This window comes from Alligator mississippiensis, chromosome 3, assembly GCF_030867095.1.
Source record: "Alligator mississippiensis isolate rAllMis1 chromosome 3, rAllMis1, whole genome shotgun sequence".
In the NCBI taxonomy this organism is placed as follows: Eukaryota; Metazoa; Chordata; order Crocodylia; family Alligatoridae; genus Alligator; species Alligator mississippiensis.
The window spans coordinates 65,090,647-65,103,855 of NC_081826.1; the positions used below are offsets into that span (position 1 = coordinate 65,090,647).

Genomic DNA, 13,209 nt, shown 5'->3' on the forward strand with positions numbered 1-13,209 from the left:
ATTTAGGGATGCAGCATGCTGTCTGGATCCACAGTTAATCTCTGAAGGCCCCTTGCAACACAAAAGGTCCCACATTTTCTAGCAGCTTCCTGGGGCCCAGCGAACTCAAGGAGCAGCTCAAAGGAGTCTCCAGTGAGGCCTCTTCTTTCAGCCTATTGCTGAAGGGCAGGTATAAGGGTGCAGGCCCCAGGAACTGCCTTTTGGGTGAGCCCCAAGTCTCAGACTGCCTGGGCATGGGTGAAGCTTTCCCATCCCAGGTGGTCTGGGTGGGGCTTGAGCCAAGGTAAAATATATTTAGACCCTAATATTGAACCTGGCCACTTTTGCTGCTGACCAGTGCCTGGAAGAAGGGTTACATTTATAATTTGTTTTCTAATGATCTTGATTAAAACCCTACATATATTGGCACTGGCAGTGCTGATGAAACCAGGAGAAACATGTGACGTTGCATGTTGCTGTTTGAGTGCAGGTGTATTTCAGATGGACGGTAAGTAGGCAACTTTTCCCCAGGAATTAATCTTTTATTTTCTTCCTCTCATATTTTGGAGAATATCAAGGTCACATAGGTGACTATGAAACTCCTTTATTCAAAACTGAACAAAACTTAAGAGTAAACCAAACTAAAATCTAAACTGAAATTGGGGAAGGAGAGCTCTGAAACCATAGCAAGGAAGATGATTTTATCAAGAGGACATTGGGTAGGCTGGAGAAGAAACAAGGAGATTGGAATACAGAAGCTTATCATTCCCTGCAGGACAAGAAAGGACTAAGGATAGCACAAGTTTTTTGGTTTTTTCCCCTGCAGGGGGCAGAGGATCCAGGTGGATTTAGGATAATTTTCTGCAGTGGAGGAGTGACAGAAGTTAAGGATAGCCTAGATCGTAGGATACAAAGAACAAAAGGAACTAAATAGGACACCAATGCCTTTTTCTTACCTGAGATACCAACTTTATCTTCCCATCAACTTTAGAAAAAGAAATGCATCATTGATTATTTCATACAAGGACCGTTATTTCTTTCAAAGACAATTTGCTGTTATATAAGAGAATAAAGTATTCTCTTTACCTAAGGCTGTAATGGGGTAAACTGCCCCTTCCCTGAAACAGGAAAAAGCTAATGAGCTGCAGTGGGCTGAAAGAACCCTGCCCTGTGATACCTGACGTAGGAGCTAAAAGGAGATGCCCAGCTAAAGTGATGGCTGGCTAGGAGGAAGAAAACAGAACTTTAGCATTGAACATAGGAGAGCAGACTGGAAGAAAGCCAGGAGCCGAGGAAAACTGTTCCTGATCAGAGTCTCCCTGTGGAAAGGTAAACCTGGCAGGAGATGATTGCTATTTGGCTGCCAATGGCTGACTAAAGCTTGCTTGAGCCCAGGTGGTGTGGAAGCATATGCTCTCTTGGTACTCTGCAGAGTCTGCTGAGGCCTGAGCCCAAAAGCAGGGTAAAAAGTTCATTTATGTGTGTCAGTTCCAGATGTTGATGGAGGAACGAGTGGAACTTTCTCATTACCTAGACAGAGGGCAAGAGTGTCTCAGTTTGAAGGTGCTGGAAAATATGTGAGTCAGTTGAAAAACCAAGAGGGGAAAGAGAGGAATTGACACACTATGTCATTGCTAGGAAACCCAGGAAAGACACAACGGCTACGTTCAGACAAGTGGACGTTTGGCTCCCTGGGGACAACCAGCAACAGGACACCTTGAGCTGCTGCTAGCTGTCCCCAGGGAACGTCTGTACCATGCACCCTCTAGCACGCAGCAAGTTACCCTGGATGGGGTAGGGGAGGCTGGATCCAGCAACTGTGCTGGCCCCAGCCGCCTGACCTGGTGGCTGGGGAAGCTGCAGCTGCATCGCTCCTGCAGCTGGGAGCCTGGCCAGCATCCAAAGCATGGCTCCAGATGGCCAGGCTCTGGTTTTGGGTGGCATGTGCTGCCTCTACGTGTGCTAGCCCGCTTTTTTTCTGCGTAGGTTTTTTCGACCCCAGGATCCCCTGGGGTCAAAAAACACCCCACACTTCAAGGTAGCAGTGTGGGAAATGTCTGAATGTGCAGTGTGTGGAGCTGCAGATGCGTCTGCAGCACCACCAAGCACATGGCTGTATTTGTCTGGATGTGAACAATAGAGTCCTACTTTGTGCACTTGTTAAACATTTTGTACATTATAATTAGCATATAGGAAATGACAGCTATACCCATTTAATATAAATCCTAGGCATTTTAAAATTCAGGGCTCCACAGGGAAGGAATTTTCAGATTTTTGGGGTGTTTGTTTTTTTTTTACTCTTTGCAATATATTTGCAGTTTGTGTGTTCACAAATTATGACAAATCCATCTGACCCCTGATCATTTATTTTAAATAAATATTTCTGATGGTAAACGTGTCTGTGACAAAAACTTTTTGTTTTGCTGTTGGTAAAAATAACCATTCAAGGAGCACTTGTTTATTCTGAACGTCAAGAATTATTGTCCATCAACAAAGTTTTTTTTTTTTCCTGAATGAATACTGAAGTGGTGTACAACATAATAGCAATTTAGAGCACCCCCCCCCCCCAGGATGTAAATGATATAACAAAATGAATCACTGTAATTTAATTTTGGTTGATCACTATTTTAATATTAGTAGCCATTCTTTTATTATGACAAATCAGGTGATTTCCATCTCGAAGTCTAGTAGTCTAATTTTCGATTTGCTTAATAAAGCACTAACAAATAATAATGAATACCCAAAAACATTCTTTCACACTGAAATAAATATTTTCATTGACTATGTATAAGAAGAAAATGCTGCAAAAGGGGCGAATCCACCTCAGAAATTATTAGAATACTGACATAGTATCATTCATCTTGGCAAAAGTTGACTGAGCAGATGATGAAGATCCACTTATCTTGGACTCAATCAAAGGTTTTGCTATTTTCATTTCACAGGCCAGATGTAGCTCATCATCAGTTGGAGCTGATTTCAGAAGAGGTGTTAGAGTCTGCTCGTCCAAGAGAGAATCTGATCCAGGCATCAAAGGGAGCCATGAGAGATGTGAGCGTTCTCACCAATGTTCTCAATTGTTCACTGAGCCTGCTGTTCAGCTCTGACAAAGTGGTGTCAATGATGTGGAACAAGACCTACTTTAGATAGCTTTTAAATGACTATATCCTAGACTGTCCATCCAAGCCTACTGTTGGCCTTCCAAACAACACTGACTTTGTACCTTAATGGAGACAAAGAAAGCAGAATGAATAGTAAACAACAGCACAGAGACCGAGTTATGTTAAGAAACAGGAGAAATTTAGTAACAAATTACCTACTACATATTCATTTGACAAATCCACTTCAGTAGACTAAGTGGTGATAATCTTTGCCATGGTTCCTTCAAAGATCTTCAAACTTTCCGTCATTTAGTGAGAACACATTCTCAGTTATTGGGATGGTATTCAATTTTATGTCTGTTTTCTGATTAATACAATGGAAAGGAATGTTAGTAAGTGTAAGATGGTTAAATCATTCATCACTATTACTTAAACTACCTGGGACCTGAAAGTTTTGGCAGCATTCAATCCAACAACAGGGTATCAACAATCGTTTAAAAGTGTGTTCTCTTACAGTATCTTTAAAAGGTAGTTGAGAACTTGAGACATGAATGGAGTATATTTATGCACATACCTACCATTTTCTCTAATTAAAAATCTGTACATTTACTGATAAGTGAAGTCTTTATAAGTGGGAATGAACAGAGAACAAAGTATTCAATAAATATATGTTGCTTTTATTGGGGTGAAATTCAGCTTGCTCCAGAAGGTCACCAACTTCTGGGCACTGCATTTCAAAGCCTGAATGGAAAATAAGTGGTAAGAGGCTTGTGCTGATTCTCAGGGCAATGATGATATCACTTTTTTTCATTTTTTTTTCTGTGAACAGGCCATAGCATACTCCAATATATATGTGATCTTAAGCTTGCAAATTGTAAATATTAACAAAGTACAACTTTCTGCACAGCCTGAATAATACATTGAGAATTCTGTGATCAATAGCATAATCCCAAGCTTGGTTTTCAGCAAATATTACAGTTACAAGAGAACCAAAAGTGTGTTTTTATGAGTGTGTGTGGGGGGGGGGGGGGCGGGGGGCAGGAAAGAGACCCACAGTTGCTCAAGCAATCGTATCATTAGGAACATTTTAAAAATGTTTTTCTCAAGGCAAGCTCTAATTCAGGGGTTGGTAACCTACAGGCAGCCCTCGGAGTCTTTGGATCCAGTCTGCAAGCCCATGGCTTCAGTGGTTTTTGGTGGCAGGGGGCTCTTGTGAAGAGCCACTGCCAGTTGCTTGGGGTTCCGGTGGAGGGGAAGCTGTTTCTACACTCTGCACCCAGTCAGCCACCTGGGCTCTGGTGGAGGGGGGCTTTTAGCACACCATGGTGCAGCTGAGCAGTGGGGTAAAGTGATGGCAGCTGGGTCATTCTGGCCCATCTGCCAACCCCTGCTCTGATCAGATGAAATTACTGGTCAGAATGATGTACCCCAGTGCCAGGTATCCAGGTTGTAGCTGTATTGGTCTAGATCAGTGGTCTCCAACCAGTAGATCTTGATCCACCGGTAGATCTCGGAGCCTGTTGCAGTCAATCCAAGGCTGGAGTAGGGGGTTAAGTGCCTGCATGCATGCACGCATGTGCCCCAGCCCAGCAGGTCAGTTGGGGGGGTTAGATCAAGGCCCCTGATGTGAGGGACAGTGCAGCAGAGGCAGGAGCAGGGGTAAATTGAGTGTGGCCCCAGCTGGGTGGGACTTACCTGCTGGGGAAGTGCACCCCCAAATATTTTTTTCTCCCTCTGCCTCAATCTGCCCCCCTTCCCTCTCCACAGACTTACTGGGGGGGGGGGAGGGGAGGGGGGGAGGGGTGGCAGCAGTGCACAGGAGATCCTGAGTTGCATTTAAAGGCTAAAGGTGATCTCCTACTTTACAAGGTTGGAGACCACTGGCCTAGAGGAAAAGCAATCAGGATTCATGGTAGAAGTGATATCTTTTATTAGACCAACCAGATTTTTACAAAAAAAAATTCTTTAATTGCAAGCTTTTGGGCACAAACACCCTTTATTAGGCATCAGAGAAAAGATTGTAAAAGTTCTCCTGAGTAGAAATGGAAGTTCATATTCCATAGGCAAGTTGAAGGTGTGGTAAAATCTCCTGTTTGGAAAAGTGTATTTACCCCAGTACATTTCTTTTCTGTGTTTACTTACATACCAACTCTTTTTTTTAACCAGATCTCATACTGGCTTCATATAGCACAACTTACGGATGCCAGTAAAAAGTAATCAGTTATGTTCAAAAGAGCAATCATTATGTCAGTGGCATAGTTGGCAAGAAGATGATTGTGTTTCACCTTTCTTCTAAGATGTTTCAGGGATGAATTATAAAGCACTGGGCAATTTTTCCATGTTACTTGGATACCTCATGCCATCACTTTTAATTGTGTAAGAGTCAATCACTATCACATAAATTTGCCTCCTCAATGATTTGTTGTAAGACAGTGGTAGACATGTTTTCAGTGAGCTGATTCTAGATTTCAGGAGACACATATTTGACACTTGCTGGAATTACAAGATATTGATATACTTTTCTGAAGACATCCTGTCCTTCTGGCTTTTTGAACTTACCTAATATGAATTTATTTTCTGATCACTCACTCACTCAGGAGCAATAAACTGAGGTCAATTTAGACAATGAAAAAAATCACAGTTAAAAATACATGTTAATAAAGGCACTTTAATTATACATTTTGTATGACACACTATGGCTTGCAAATCAAAAGTTTGGAATAGCGTTTGTGTTGTTTTCCAGATTAGACTATTAAAATATGCTGCAATATACTTTACTATAAGAAAGGTTAGCCATTTTACACCATAAAATAAATATGTTTCTTATAACTCTCTCTGGGTTTAAGAGTTTTGAAATCAAGATAAGGGACAGTAGTTGATGTACTTTAATATAATGAAACATTAATTAAGGTCAGCCAATGCAGTATTTTTAATGCTATATAATTTATTTGTAACAGATTGCTAATGTGGGCTCACCAGATTGGCTTGAGATACTTACCCTGGGCTAGAAACAGTGCTGGTGAACTCTGAGCGACCCCAAGGGTGGGGCAGGGGAGCCCTGCCTTGTGGAAAAGGAAAAGCCAATCAAAAGAAGGCGTTAATCCCCTCATTTGCATGGAAGGGGGATGGCCAGAGTTGGGGGCCGGCCACCCTGAGCCCTGGTAGGCTAGTTTGTAAGCCAGGGAGGGACTTCCAGAGGGGATAAAAGCAGCAGCTGAACTGGCATGGGGAGCTGCTGACAGTGACTCAGGGGAACAATGCAGGAGGCCTAAGAAGAGCTGGGGTGAGCTGACCCAGCAGAGGGAGCAGAGAGACCCCTCTGAAGAGCCTCAAAGGCCCTGGGAGAAGAAGGCAGTGGCAGTCGGCCGTTGTCACGAGTTTTGCCTGTCAGCAGCTTGAGGTGCAGTTTCCTCCAAACCCCTGCACCTATCTCCCTGAAACTTGGCAGTCTTCGTGGCCTTTGTAGGGGCTAGCATGCCTGCAGTTTGACCCCGCTGTGGCTTAACACATAAGTTATAGGCTGTTTTGAGCTTCCCCATTATAGCCTATAGGCGAAACATTGAAATAGCATCAAAACAGCGAAACTGTTTCAACAAAATGAAATGGAACAGCAGTTTTGAATTGAAACGAAGTTCGAAATGAAATGCTGTTCTGTCGAAACGTCGACATGCAAGTTGAAATGGAACGGTACAATTTCTCACAGCCCTACTTATCAGTACCTTCTGGTCAACTGTAGCAAAGGCCGCTGAAAAATCAAACAAGATCATCAGGGGACAGTTTCTCTTGAAGCAAAGACTGTTGACTAAGGCCACAAGCATAGTCTGCATGCTGTACCCAGAATGAAAACCAAACTGACAAGAGCCCAGGAATCTGATGGCATCCAGTTACACCTGCAGCTGTTGGACAGCCACCAGTTCAGTGACTTTCCTCCAGAGGGAGAGATTGGAAACAGGGCAATAAAAAGAAAACTGAAAAGTATACTTAATGCATACAAAAGTATATTTTTATACTTTTCTATTTAAAAAGCATGATTAAAAAAAACTTACACAGCATCAAACTCAAAAGTATAAAAAGAATCTTTTTATACTTTTATTTTTGTAAGTTATATAGGGCTTGCTCCTCAACCTACTGAACTCTGGGCCTCATCAGCAAAGCGTTTAAATCTGTACTTTTACTTTAAGCCCGAGTAGTTCTGCTGAACTCATTAGAACCACTGTTTGTATGATGCTGTAGAGATTTGCAAAAAGGAAAGCTCCCTGCCTTGAAGTAGTGAAATGAATAACATACAAGAAAGGAATAGAGATAGATGTGGGAAGAAATGCCATTTGAAAAAGCTTGGGAGGTACTATTTGCTACATTTTACATGTTTTTATTGTAATATAAGGTATAATAATGGGAGGTATGAGAGTCAAGATGATTTTTTTTCTGGAGTAATTTAGTCAAATGATAATTGAATGGTTTACGGTAAATCATTCCACCAAAATATAACTTAATGACTGCAGAACTTTTGTAATGTTAATATACTTCCTTACTGTAATTTTACTAATATTTTAAAAATAAAATCAATTGCTATTTGCAACTGTATCTTTAATGTAACAAAAATTCTATTGTAGTTCATATGCTATGCCCCATGATGGTGGCGTGTGAAATTAATATTACTATTCTAGATTCATATCAGAATGATTTTAATTTGTATTGTTTTGAACTTTCAAGTGTTCTTACAGCAATCTAAACAGTCACCTCAGTGCTGTGACACAATGGCCATGTGCTGACGAAATGAGGGGCATGTGTGCACGACACTTTTGCACACAAAGGTCATGTGTGCACACTAAAGTGGGTTAAATGCGTTCGCACCGCTTTAATGTTGTTGCTGTTTGCATGCATCGGCAGCATATTGCGCAGTAATAGCTGCTGTAGAAAATTCGGCAGCATAATGCACCTTAAATAACTTGGGGCGCAGCAAACTAAAACGCCTCTGCCCTACAGCTGCAAAGTGAAGCACCAGGCTCTGTGCAGCTCAGGGGCTCTGCAGGAAGCCCGTGTAGGCAGCCTGGCAGCAGCCTGGAAAGGCAGGCTCTGCCTCTTTTCCCTGAAGCCTGCCTGCCTGCCTGAGCTGCGCGGGGGCCTGGTGCTTCCCTCTGTGGCTGTGGTGCTCCCCAGGACTGCCTGAGCTGGATGCCTGCAGGCGGGTGCTGCCTGGGGGTGGGCTGCCACTGCTACTGCCATGGAGGGAAGCACCAACCCCCCCCTCCTCCCAGCTCAGAGACCCTTCTGTCCACTAGGAGCTCTCCCACCCCTCCCCGCTGCTGGAGAGGCAGGTAAATTTGGGTGTGTGCATGACACAGGGGTTTAAAGGGCCCTGAATTGAAGCGGTGTTTTTAAAAACCCATTGCTTCAATTTAGGTCCCCTGTTTCATCTACACATGCCCAATGTGTCCATGTTTGCACAGAATTTTTGTTGTTATATTTGCAACCTACCCTTGGCCTATCCTTCATCTTAACCAAGCATTTGCCCCCACTACAAAGCAGTTATATAACACTACCAAATGTGCTAACAGTATGCACCACCTCTGTGCTCACATTGTATTGAGGTGAGTGCAGGATAGTGGTGAACTGGATCATATAACTACCTTCCAGTTGAAACTGAAACAGCTTCTCCAAACCTGGAAGTCCCTAAATGAGAACCTCTATTAACTCTAGAAATATTGGAGCTTGTAGCTTCTGTATACTAGATATTAGAAGGTGACACTGTCTCAAAAACTCAGTAGTAAAACTGGTATAGCGGGGATGGCACAAGAAATGCACCAGCACTTGTTGCTGACTTATGCCATGTACCAGAATAGTACCCCTTCTCTCAACCCTAGGAGCCTTTCCAGTGGTGAAGAAACTCTGTACTACCTGTTCATAGGAGCCAGGCAGGGGCAGCCCTGTGCCACCCCACCATAGGGGTTGGGTGCACAGATACAGCAGCAGAGGTCTTTGAGTTCCTGGGACAGGTAAGACTTTAACTCTTTCCTTCTCCCTCCTGTACCCTACCCTCTCCCCCTGCTCTCAAATGCTTGGCACTCCTCCCCTCAGGAGCAGGGCCCAGGGTGCAATACTTGTTTGTCATGCTTCTGAAAAACTTATACTGATCTCATTTTTCCAACAGAAGAATGTGTTACATACCTATTAACATGCTGACCTCTAATATGTGAGGGTGTGGGTAACACTGAGCCTTAGTAAATTCATTCTGTCATACCAAAGTTAACGTGTCAAAAAAAATCAAATTTACTGAATGAATTCTTCAGTGGACATAGTAGTGGACATCACCAGGTTTGATCATGTCAAAGAAAAGTTGCTACTTTTCCATCTACCAGTGAAGAAAAGAATAGATGTAAAGAAAAAGTTGGGATGGAAACATGATAATTGCCAGCATCAAGCCAGGGAAAATACCATCAGTCTAGATATTTCTAGAGCTAGAAATTAATGGTTTGAATTTTAGGTAGTATGACATCATTCTTTCTTGTTTGAAGTTCAAATCCAATAATTTAAGTCATGTATTTTGATTACACATTTAATAGATCATCTGAAACAATCATGAATAGCTCTGTTTCTTAATGTATAAAAACTACCTTCAAAAATAATGTTCCTTGAAATGGCAGAAGACTCATTTGCTTTAGCAGGTTCAGCAGTGATGTCTTGCAAATCAGTACCTGAAGTAACACTTTCTGCAGGCAGTATAAACTACAAGCAACGAAAAACAGGGGTTATATTGAACAAAGATAGGTTTAAGTACAAGAATCAGAGATGTGCTGCCCTGACATTTATAATGCTACATATAAACACATCCACAATATTTATTTATTGAAATCAATTGAGTCATAAAAAAATAGCCACTGTTTCTCAGTTTCTTTCAACAGCACACTGCCTCCGGGGTGGCAAAAAGTGTGCAAACAACAGTGATGCCCAAGAGCATACCAGCTGTTCAGAATCTATGGCTATTTTACATCATTCATTCTTCTTTAAGCTTGTCTGGCTGTAGGGCTTTTTTTCCCCTGCAGGACCTCCCATATCCCAATCACTGGTTCTCTTTGCCTTTGAGGAAAAGCAAAATCTCCCTCCTCCTCTTTATGTTGCTTGGAACTAGACACATATCTGTAAGCAGTTAAGCAACCTTGTCTTAAGAGGAGCTGTGTATTGTAGAATCATACATTTGCCACCATAAAGTTGATTTCCTTAAGGCCACTCCTTTGTTTTTCTCCTCTTGCCACTACTTTACTACAGTTTGTTTTGTGGCAAAACTCTGGTTGGTGGGAGAAGCAAAGACACAAAAGGTAGCTGGTCAGGATAAGTATGATACCCACACTGCTCCACACATCATAGAATGCTAGAAAACTAGGGTTGAAGGGATCTCAGGAGATCATCTAGGGCAACCCCCTGCCCAAAGCAGGACCAGTCACAACTAGATCATTTCAGCTAGGGCTTTGTCAAGCTGGGCCTTAACGTTCAAGCCCTGTTCATAGATTCATAGATGTTAGGGTCGGAAGGGGCCTCAATAGATCATCGAGTCCGACCCCCTGCATAAGCAGGAAAGAGTGTTGGGTCTAGATGACCCCAGCTAGATACTCATCTAACCTCCTCTTGAAGACCCCCAGGGTAGGGGAGAGCACCACCTCCCTTGGGAGCCCGTTCCAGACCCTGGCCACTCGAACTGTGAAGAAGTTCCTCCTAATGTCCAATCTAAATCTGCTCTCTGCTAGCTTGTGGCCATTATTTCTTGTAACCCCCGGGGGTGCCTTGGTGAATAAATCCTCACCAATTCCCTTCTGTGCCCCCATGATGAACTTATAGGCAGCCACAAGGTCGCCTCTCAACCTTCTCTTGCGGAGGCTGAAAAGATCCAGTTTCTCTAGTCTCTCCTCGTAGGGCTTGGTCTGCAGGCCCTTGACCATACGAGCTGTTCAAGCCCTGCCTGTGTTACTTACTGAAACAAATGTACCACAGTATTTTTTAAATATATATTATTTAAACACCTAAACAAAAATGAAATCAAGGATTCACATAAGACAAGAAAGCTGTTTAATATTTGGTCTCAATATAAGGTTGAAATGAAATCTCAAATTAGTTAAATCATGATATGAACATCTAAAACTGGTGAATAAACCTGAAAGAATGTTAGAAGGATTTACAATTGGTGATGGAACCCAATGGAAGATTTTTTGCCAATTCAATCTAATATGATTTGAATATTTAAATATCTCAATGCTGAAACCAAATGATCATCTATTGTCTTAATTACAACCTCAAAGCCAATTACCAAGTTTTCACCATAGGCTTGCTTCTTATGTGGTGATTACCCTTTCTCTCTGCCCACAGGTATAAATAGAGCAACTGGGGAAAATTCTGATTCAATGGGGATTTTTTTGATGCAATGTGATGAGGGCCTAGTTTAAATTGCTCGCTAAAATCATGACCTGATCATGGCGGGGGTTGCTATTTTCGCATCCAGATCTCAGCATCCTCTCCCCATGCTCCCTGATTGACTGAAGGGGCAGGTCTGGGGCTAGGTTTAATTGCAGTAGCAGAGGCCTGGCTCCCAAAACCTCTGATTGCTGCTGAAAATTTAATGTCCCCTCCCTCCCAGCCTCAGTGGTAGAGGACAAAAAAGCAGTAGTGGTTGTCTTCTCTGCGCTGTTTCTGGCAGGCAGGCAGGCAGGAAATTCCCTGCCTATCAGACTGGCTGCTTTTATATCCACGTGTGTGTGCTGGTTTCCTGCACTCAGCCTCTCCATGTTGTCAGGCTACTGCTGCTGCTATCCAGTGAAGGTAAGAGGCTTTTTCTCTGGGCTTGGAAACTTCTGGCTGCCTTAGGTAGAAAGCCCTAGTACTGGGTAGGGGAGGAACTCTTTGCTCCTCTGGGCAGGAAAACTGGTGCATTCGGGGTTGGGAGCTTGGCAGATGGCCCTGGCATTGGGTAGGAAAGGGGCTAGTTGCTCCCCACCCTGCAGCAGCCACCTTGTTGCAGTGAAATGCCATAATATGGTCATGTGCTGGGGGACTCCTCAGCAAGTGGCCATATCATAGCATTTCATTGCAAATTGCATTTTTTAAATGAAAATCACTTAATGTCATTGTTTTCACAAACAAATGCAAACGCGTGATTTAAACCAGGACCTAAATATGATGATGGATCATAATCAAATCATTTTGTGGAAACATTTTGATTCTGATGAACTTCTAATGGAAGCTGCCTCTCTAGTTTTCTGCCAGTCAACTCACCTGGCACCTCCACAGCCTATCTGGTGAGTTGCTGGGGAACGTGGACTGTATACAGCTCTGTATCAGCCAGCCAAATAGTCCATGTCTGAGCTGAGGACTCCAGAATTTCCAGACCCCCCCCCCAGACTAGCTGACTCCTGGGAATATAGTTGTCCAACTCTCAAGAGCTGACCTGGCCACCAACTAACCTGGGAGTCTGTCAATCATGGAGCCATTTGAGCTGGGACTTAGGGAGACCTAAATTCTCTGGCTTCCAAGCTCCTAACTCCTCCACAACCCACCAGGTGGGCTGAGGGAGAGCCAGGAGATCCTGGCTGAGTTAAGAGCCTCAGAGTTTGGAAGCCAATATTTCCAGGCTTCAGTCTCCCTGGCAGGCTTTCTAGTGGGCTGTGATGGAGCCAGGGGAGCTGGATGCCCTGGCAGCCCTGGAGTACAAGGGACTTGATCCTTGTCTGTGTTAGTGGTGGGAAGCAGTGAATAGCATTGGTAGAGCTGACCATACTGGTCAGTTCTGGGCAGCAGTGAAAAAGTGAAGAATCACATTAATTTCTCTGTAGTTGCCAGGTCATTGGCTTTTCTGCCGACCAATGGGTAGCTTGCCAGGAATTTCAGAGAGACTGTGTTTTGTTTCATAAATGCCACATTTTGGGTTTTCCCAGAATAAAATAGCTCAGGATTTTAGTACTACATTTCTCTCCGCTAATAGATAGTTTTTAGTCCCAATGTGGGGGGGTGGGAAATCATGAAAATTATTTTTTTGGTCACTTCTAATTAGAACATAGACTTTAATAAAATGCTCTTTCTAAGCAGAAATTTGAGAATGTTATAGGCAATTTCTGCCAATGTCAAGTCAATCATGGCTTTTAAACAC

General features: G+C 43.0%; 1 long non-coding RNA gene across 2 annotated transcripts in view; it reads right to left on the reverse strand.

The window, feature by feature from the left end:
- Positions 1-2,388: 2,388 nt before the first annotated feature.
- Positions 2,389-13,209, reverse strand: part of LOC109285985 (uncharacterized) — a 125,200-nt gene continuing 114,379 nt past the window's right edge. The window contains exons 4-6 of one of the 2 annotated variants that reach the window (XR_009460719.1): positions 9,692-9,803; positions 3,293-3,441; positions 2,389-3,199 (exon numbers count right to left, since the gene is read on the reverse strand). This is a non-coding gene — a long non-coding RNA (uncharacterized LOC109285985). The remainder of the gene's footprint in view (positions 3,200-3,292; positions 3,442-9,691; positions 9,804-13,209) is intronic. The other variant, XR_009460717.1, reaches the window with a different exon arrangement.